At 38.9% G+C, this 8,911-nt stretch overlaps 1 protein-coding gene across 1 annotated transcript in view; it reads right to left on the reverse strand.

Moving 5' to 3' along the window:
- The window catches only part of LOC120369179 (heparan sulfate glucosamine 3-O-sulfotransferase 1-like), a 109,535-nt gene extending 107,083 nt beyond the window's left edge, over positions 1-2,452 (reverse strand). The window contains exon 1 of the mRNA XM_039482167.1: positions 2,435-2,452. The gene's annotated coding sequence lies outside the window, so the exon portion shown is untranslated. The remainder of the gene's footprint in view (positions 1-2,434) is intronic.
- Positions 2,453-8,911: the final 6,459 nt, after the last annotated feature.

Raw genomic sequence — 8,911 nt, forward strand, 5'->3', positions numbered from 1 at the left:
TATATAATGGCAAAGTCTGCTTCTACCAGGAAAAGTAATAATTTGGCAATACATTTACTGGGGGATCACAAGGTAGGCAATGTTGGCTAATTAACAGTGCCAGAGTTCTATAGTAAATTTACTGCAGCACAACTGGTGGCTTTACTGTTAATTGGTCATACTTCTTTTGCAGCTGGAAAAACTTGAAATCACCAAAATGTAATATAAAGCACACTCGTGAATTAAAACATTTGCCTTGCTAAAAAGGAGACCCTTCAAAACTTTCTACCTCTTACAATGTACGTATCATTTACACAACATGATAGCTGCTTTAATAATACTGCATACTTATAGTTCATCCATAAGGATTCCAAATCATTTAATATATTAACATATTTATATAATTAAATAGATAAACAACTGTGGAGCAGAGATTGACTTTTATTATATGTCTGTTGAATATTTTGCACAAATGGGGTCCCAACCCTGTTGGGGCCTCTAAGCACTACTCTAATACAAATAATAATTACATATATACACACACATCTTTATAGAGTAATTTTGTTCAGCACTGAAAAGCAGACATCATGGAGATGGATGGTGGTGGTAGTTTAACAGCTCACAGAAACACTACACAGTAATTTAGAAGAGTGAATAAAGAAGACTTATGCAGTGGTTTAATATGATTGAGAAAGAAGGAAGAGGGGCAGCTACTGAATCTCCAGCACCATTTCAAGCAGTATCCTGGGTTTCCCTTGGAGATCTCGCCAATTACTAACCCATGCCAACCTGCTTAGTTTGTGAGATCTGACAAGATCACAGCCTGGAGTTGTATGGCTGCTGGGATTTAACTTTTATCTAGAAAACTTAATTAGGAGTGGGGTTTTTTCTGCTCCTGATTACTAAAAAAAACCCCACATACACAAAACAAAGAATAAAAGTGAACCAACAACAGCCAGCAAAGTTAAATGCTACAGAAACATCAGTGCTGGCATTAGCACTTCAAAAGAAAAGCGCTATTTTAAAATTTAACGGCTCGGCAGACAGCAGTCAGAGCAAGAATGAAAGGGAGGTAAGGAGAATTAAAGGAAGGGAGAGCAGGAAGAGGAGAAAAGTAATTGGGAGGAGGGATAGGAAACTAGATGAACCTTACATTATTCAAAATTTAAAAAAAAGCCAATCTATGTGCACTGAGAGTGAAATCCTGACTCTATTGAAGTCAATGGCAAAACTCCTATTGACTTTAGTGATGCAAGATTTTCCACACTTTAGGGATAACAATATATCAACACAACCCCTCAACATTTTTTTTTTTAGCTCACAGTTGCCTATCATTTATAATACCAGAATTGTAGGAAGATTCTTAAGATGAGGAAGAAATTGACTCTTCTGTTTTCAATACTCAGGAAAATGACCCAGAGCTGAGCAAATTTTTTTCAGACAAATAGATTATTCACTGAAAAATACAGTTTCAGGCCAATCAAAACAATTTGCAAATTTAGACAAAAGTAAGTTTTGGGCTAGATTCACAAGAAGGTTTAGCAGCCATTCACAAAACAAACAGTGATGGTGCCACTACCCCATGTAACATTTAGCCTGAAGGTTATGTTACTCACCTGGGATATGGGACACCCAAACTCAAATCCCTACCCCAAGGATTATTTTATTAGTGATACAAAGTGAAATAGCTTCAACAGAAGAGATTGAGAGTAACCCACTCCAGATTACTCTATAGCCTGGTGGTTAGATGCTCATTAAGAAGGGGTGCAGACTCTGGGTTCAAGTCTCTGTTCCACAGTAGGGATTCAGATCTAGGTATCCCACATCCCAGCTGAACCACTGGGTAAAGTTTATTGGGGGCAGAGGGCACCCACATCACCTCTGTTTTGTAAATCTACCCTATCATTTTCTTTGCTTTTATTTTAAAGGGGTGTGTGGGGGGGGAGGCAAAGAGAGAGGTTAAAAATGCCCAGAAACAAAATGAAACATTAGCTTTGGGTCAGATAAAATGTTTCATTTGGCCCAGAATGAAATTAATCAACTTTCTGGGTTATCAAAAATGCTGAAAAGTTTTGGCTTTGGTTTTGATTGAACTGAAGAGTTATATTGGTTATTTCGTACAAGGACCTAGTCTAAGTTGCTGTTCACAACTATGGTGCTATATAAACATTAAATAACAATTAATAATATATTAAACTTATACATTTTCAAGAAATCACAGAGTTCTAGCTACCTGATTAATGCATTGACATTATCAGGCATCCCAGCACAATAATTGCAACACATAGGGAATTAAGACAGAATGCTCAGTGAATGAGTTTGTCATGCAAGATGTATGGCAGACAGTTTGCCAATCTATACTATTGCATAACTGATTATTCTTCAAGGTGAAAAATATATTGGGTCTGATTGGCATGATAACACTGACCAATTAACTTTGTTTGAATAATTTTACCTGGCTCATTAAGTCCTTGTCCACGGTAAACATTTTCTTAAACAATCTACTTAATCTACCAGTTGTACAGTTCAACTGGTAGTAGTAATGATAGAAACCCTTGTGCAGATAAACCAGGAGTGTTTTATCCACCATGGCATCTACTGGCAGACCTTCTTCTGAGCAGGATTAGATGATATGGTTAAAAGGCCAGTCACCTGTCTATGCTGGCATTACCATTGTTGCTACTTTCACCTGTGCAAACCCAGGAGTACAATGGTGGGAAGTTCAGACACATCTTAAGGACCAAACTATGCCTTGATGACGCTGGCCCCACTTGGGGGTATTGCAGAACCTCATTTCCCAGGGCAGTTGTGACAGGAATTCTGTTCCAGGAAAAAACAGTCTCCCCTGAATTTCCAAAGATCACCATGGAAGATGAACACACACTATCATCCGTTAGGTCCCTATACCAGAACAACTCCATCTCCCCATTGGGGTGGCTAGAGACCCAGGGTGTGCTGAAAAAGGAGCAGTCCCTAACCTGAGTGGAGCACAGAGTCTGCAACTGTGCCTGGCTCTTGTGCAAGGGTGGTAAAGGGAGTAAGGCTCTTGGCAACTTTATCACACAAGGGCCAATCACAAAATAGGCCTAAATGTAAATATATCCCTTGGCACTGGGCAAACCATTTTCTCACCTTTCTTTTATGAAGGAGAAATAGGGACCAGAAATTTGCTGGGCAAGAATTACTTAAAAAAATATTTCCTCCAGTTTTTGAGAGTTGCAGTTAATCTCAGCTTTATTCATCTAGGTGCTGAGAAAATCTGAGATGGATTTTATTTATCCAGACATTGGGGAATGATCATTATCCTCTTTATCAAGTAAAATATTCATTATGGTTTAACAGATGACAGTGATAGATACAGAAGAGAGAAATGCAGAGAACAGGCAAAACCCCACTATTTTCCAAGGAGAATGTGAAGTCATATCAATCAGCATAATGAAACAGAGGTTAACTGATAAATGATTACATTTACAATGAAAGAATCACATTACATACCTTTAACTTATTCACTAATGTTTCTCCATCTATTTATCCCTGCATGTATGTAAAGTTTCAGGCCATAAAAGCATTTCAATTTCCCCCTTTATCTGCATGGTTGGGTTAACAGTTATTTAATTACATTTTTAAAAATGGTTTTGATCCACAGGCTTAAAACTTGAACTTTTCTGATGAAAGAAAGGGCTTGGAAGGAGGATCAGACTCAAAAAGAAAAATATTTCAAATGGAATGCTTGGGGTTAAAAAGAAAGAAATATGTCTAATACACAAATGAATTAATTTAATATATAAAGCCTGTTTGGCTTCTATTCCTGCTTGTGTAGACAGAGTAATTTTAATTAAATGAATGGGAGGAAATGTGAAGGGTTCTAAATACAATATTATGAAACAAATAACACCTCTTAATGGGTTGGTTAAATGTTATTGAACTCTGGGTTAAAATATCTGATGGACTTACTGTAGTTTTCTACTTGCACCTGGGAGACTGGGCCTGTCAAAGTTCTCTTTATAAACTGCAGTTTTCAGAGTTGGTAATTAGGCTGCATGTTCCCAGATCCTCAAAGTCCCAGACCACTGGGGAAATTATATTCATTTGTTTAAATAACTATTGAGCACCTATCATGAAAAGGGCACCTAGCACCCAGTCCTGCATCTGTACAAATCATTCAAGGTTTGTCATTGACTCCAGTGGGAGCAGAACAAAGCCACTAGGTGAAGAACATAAATGTTTAATATTTGCATCATGATACTGATTAGAGACCTGAATCAAAGTTGGGGTGCCATTGGGTTAGGCACTTTACAAACACAGTAAAAACACAGTATTTGCCCTGAAGAGCGTATAGTCTAACTGGAAAAGACTGACTAAGGAAACATTATTAATCCCATGTTACAAATGGGGAACTAAGGATCCAAAGAAATTGGAAATGGAAAAGGGCAGTCTTTGGGTTATTCAGTTCATCTTCCTGCCTGTGCTGGATTGTATTTGACAATATATAAATATTAAATAATTCAGGGTTGGTTTTTGGTTTTGTTTTTTTGTTTTGGTAAACACATTAGTTGGGTCATTTTAACAAATTAGTTTACTACGGAACATGGTTAGATACCCAGAATCTATTTATCACTAGACTCTAACTCATGGGTTAATCCCAGAAAATGATGCTTATGCTGTGAGAAAATGTTTAAAAGAATGAGTTAACACACTCGTCACAGGAGAAATACTAAAACAAGAAAATGAAATGGTAGCTATACTCTTCTAATCATAATACTCTATTGTTATGGGTACCACTGTGAGATAATAAACTAGATTTCTACTGCACAATCTCATTTTTGGTTTAGGATGCATAACTCATGTCACATTCAATTCTCTCACAGCAGTGGCTGCAACTATGGTTTAATTACACACCTCTACCCCCCAAAAAAACCCTCAATAATCATCATATTCCTGTTGTTTCAGACTTCACATAGTGTTCCAAAAAGTGAAAACACAGGAAAAAAATAAACCTTCTGACACAGACATTTTATAGGCTAAGGCTATAGTGTGGATTAATACTTAAATAATGGAGCTTTTTGCATCAGGATTTTTGGTCAATAGCCTTACTAGTCTACTAAGTCTATGGTTAATGGATAATTGCCAACATTTTCAAAAACATGCCTCAGTTTTGACAACTGTGGACAACTTCGGCCCGATCTTCAGAGTTGCTAAGCAATAAGAGTTCCAGCTGAATCCAATGGGAACTTTGGATGCTCAACCCTTCTGAAAAGTGACCCTCAAGTTTTCTCAAACTGGACACCCAAAAATGGAGGCATCCCAAATCAGAGGTCACTTATAAACATTTTGTTCTATAGAACTATTAAAAAAAATCTTTTTATGACCAATTTTTCACATAATATTCCCAGTCCAAACCATTGGTCTTTTGATACACTGTGGAACAAAAGCATCACATATTGGGAAACACTGAAAAATCACTTTCAGTCACTCCTTAGTCCAGTTTTGTTCCTTGTGAATAGCATGCAAAGGAACAATAATGCAGGTACCTTCAAATCAGGTTGGCTTCCTAGAAGAAATGCTCACAGTCATTCGGATCAAACCTCTACAGAACGTATAATAAAAATTTCAAAATTCATTTGGAGTTACTTTGTCAATGAAGACTCAAAATGGAGGCATGGGATCAATCAATCAAGTTCAAGATACACCTTATTAAAATTGCTATAACATCAACTTCCACTAAATCCATGGTTTCTCTAGAAGAACTTCAGGGCAAACAAATTAGATCTATGGGCTTTCTATGTGGTATTGATTTTGTGCAGAACTGCCACTGAAGTCAATGGAAGTTTTGCCTGTGAATCAATTACAGCATAAGCCTTGTGTTCAAACAACATTAAGGATCAGACAAATCCACAAAAGTAAGGTAATTTGAAGTAAAGGCTTAATTCATATTGCTTTGCATAGATATTTTAGGGGTTTGAGAACATTGACTTATCTTGTGTACCACAGGGAGCACAATCTTGTAGTCCTTCCACATGCAAAAGTCTCATGGACCAGAGTGGGAATTTAGTAAACGCACCATAAGATGTGGCACAGGCTGTCTGAATGTATCACAAAGCCAAATAGTGCAATTTAAAAGGAGTGTGAAAACTTTACTCAGACTTTAAGAACAATTGCCATGTTTGTCAGGAGCCCAAGGTCTTATTTTTCTGTGTGCTGCGAGACAGTCATCTGGGCACCTTCTCTAGAAGTAGAGATATTCACCCCAATGTCCTGGCCAAATTTCAACTTGTGTAATTTAAATGCTCATAACTAATTTATTCCTGTAGTTTCAAATGGATAAAATATTCTTCACTTTCTGTCCTAAATGGCTATGAATGTTATTTTGTGCTATATCGCAGTGGCTATTTTCACGCCAGAGATGGATACATTCCAGCAGTGGAAGAAGTGATCCTTGTCTATCCCATGGTTTGTGTATTTCAGTCTAGTAAGGGCCAGATTCTCATACCCTTTCTTTTGTTGAATGTACCTTACTCTGAGAAGTCCTGTTCTCTGCAATGAGACTACTCAAGGATGAAGGCACTACTCAGTGTAAGTATATAAGAATCTAGCCCTAAATTTGTAAAATATTTTGCAAATTCTTCTAGATATAAGGTGCTATGCAAATATGCTATACCTATTCAACTCATTCACATTCACTACCTTCATAATCTTAACAAATGTCATAGTCTAAACAAATATTGAAAGCAGATTTTTAAAAATAAAATGTTCTGTTAAGATAGCATGAGGTAAAGCTATATGTTCTCTTTTGATACGATATGGCCGTTATCATGCAAAACACATGCACTTTCCATTGACTTTTACACAATGCCTAGAAATATGACATTTTCAGCAAAACATTGGTTATTAGACTATTAATATAATGCATTGAATACAATAAGCAATTATGGTAATTGCATGGATAATCACAGAAAACAAGGAGTGCAGAAAATGCCTTGGTTATTTGATTTAGGACTTCAAAACCTGCATAATTAGCAAGGGCTCTTGTCTATTTACAGAATCTGAAAGGAGCCTTTTATCATTGACACAACTCAATGCAAATTTTATACATTTTATACCAGTGTTCAAATTGTGTTTGAGCAGGTAGGGGAAAATGAAGCAATTCCAAAAAACTATAGCACAGATCATTCCCTGGAGACACCTATGTCATGTAGGCCCTTTATGAACTGACTTTCTCTGGCCTGTTTAGGAGCAGGGTATCCTTGGACACTGCAAAAAATGATCCATGGAGTTGTGGCCCACATGTTGCGGAGAAAGCTAAGATGTGGGGCTGTCACTTCAATGGACACAGCATCCCACCCTTTGTCACCACAGGAATACAGTCAGGAATTGCCTCAACAACTAATTAATCTTCAAGCTGTTTTTGACAGAGAAATCTTAATATGAGCCCCTTGGGCAAAAATTTAAAAGAGAGCACTTTTCTAAGGGAAATGTTTAGTCCCAAGCTCTTTCCACGGGGAAAACTTTGCATGCCAGCAAGTTTAAACAAGGTGAATTGACTCCTGCAATCCCCAGATTTCAGCAGATCAGAAAAAAAATAAAAAGCATGAAAAATACCCATGGAACAAGTTAGACAAACATCTGTCAAGGATGGCCTAACAGGATGTACTTCTTGACGTCCCTTTCAGCCCTACATTTTCCCCTCACTTCATGCTAACTCCTATTTCCCTAGAGCAAACTATGTCTGTAGGCTTTGGTCCACAGTTCACTCCCAGCTGATTCAATCCATGTGACTCCTCAATATCAGTTCTGGGACTCAGACACATTTTGGCCATGGAGTGTATCTAACAGAGGAAACAGTTATTTACTGGTACTGTAACTATTTTTCTTTGCCAAGAGCCAACTTCCATTGTTCCTGGTGAGTGCTCGACCCCCACCCCTGGCCTGCCCTTGCACCTCCCTCACCTCACCCTCATTCCACCCTTCTCCCCTTCTCTGCCCCCTCCCCTGAGCATGCCGCATCCCCGCTCCTCCCCCCCCCCATCCTGGAAAGTCCTAAGCATTTGGCGGCAGGAAGCGCTGGGAGGTAGGCAGAGGAGCAGGGACACAGCACACTGCGGGGGGGGGGGGGGGAAGGGGAGTTGTCCATGGAGTCAGCGCCTATGGTTCTTTGAGATGTAGGTGCAAGTGTGCATTCCATTCAGGCATGCGCAGACCCAGCACATCAAAGATGGAGAACTTTGCAGAGCAGTACTCATCAGGATGCTACATGCACCTTATGCCTCCACTCATGGCCCCCTCCCAAGACTATTTAGGACCAGCACCATCCTGAGCCCCCTCAGTTCCTTTACGCTGTAATCCATGTCTGAAGACTCCAACACTGAGGGGACAGGTGGTGGTTTGTGGAATACATGTCTGCATCCACATCTCAAACAACAATTACAGTACAGGTTAGTAACCATTTCATCTTCTTTGAGTGGTTGCAGATGAGTATCCACTCTCTTAATTCATGAGCAGCAGCAGAAAGAGGTGGGGTTCAGAGTCTATTTAAATAGTGACTGTAGAACTGCTCTTCCAAAGCTTGCATCCGGACTTAGAAGCAGTCATGATAGTCCAGTGCTTGGTAGAGGAATGCATATGTCCAATAGGGGAACATCCCTGAGAAACACAACTGAAGCATCCTAGGCCCTTATCAAATGAGCCAATAGCCTTTGTGGAAGCATGACCTTTGCTGCATCATATGCTGTCATAGTGCAGAAAGTAATCCATCTGGAAGCTGTCTATGCTGAAATCATTTGACCCCTCATCTGCTCCACATAGGGGCAATAAATGAAACGGTTTAGTCCTGTCCAGATAGAATACCAGGGATCATCTTACATCCAGTGTATGCAGGTGCTGTTCATCTGAATCAGAGTGTGAAAGACAAACATAAGCGGCGAATTGTCTGAAA

This window comes from Mauremys reevesii, linkage group 7 (genome assembly GCF_016161935.1).
Source record: "Mauremys reevesii isolate NIE-2019 linkage group 7, ASM1616193v1, whole genome shotgun sequence".
Classification (NCBI taxonomy): domain Eukaryota; kingdom Metazoa; phylum Chordata; order Testudines; family Geoemydidae; genus Mauremys; species Mauremys reevesii.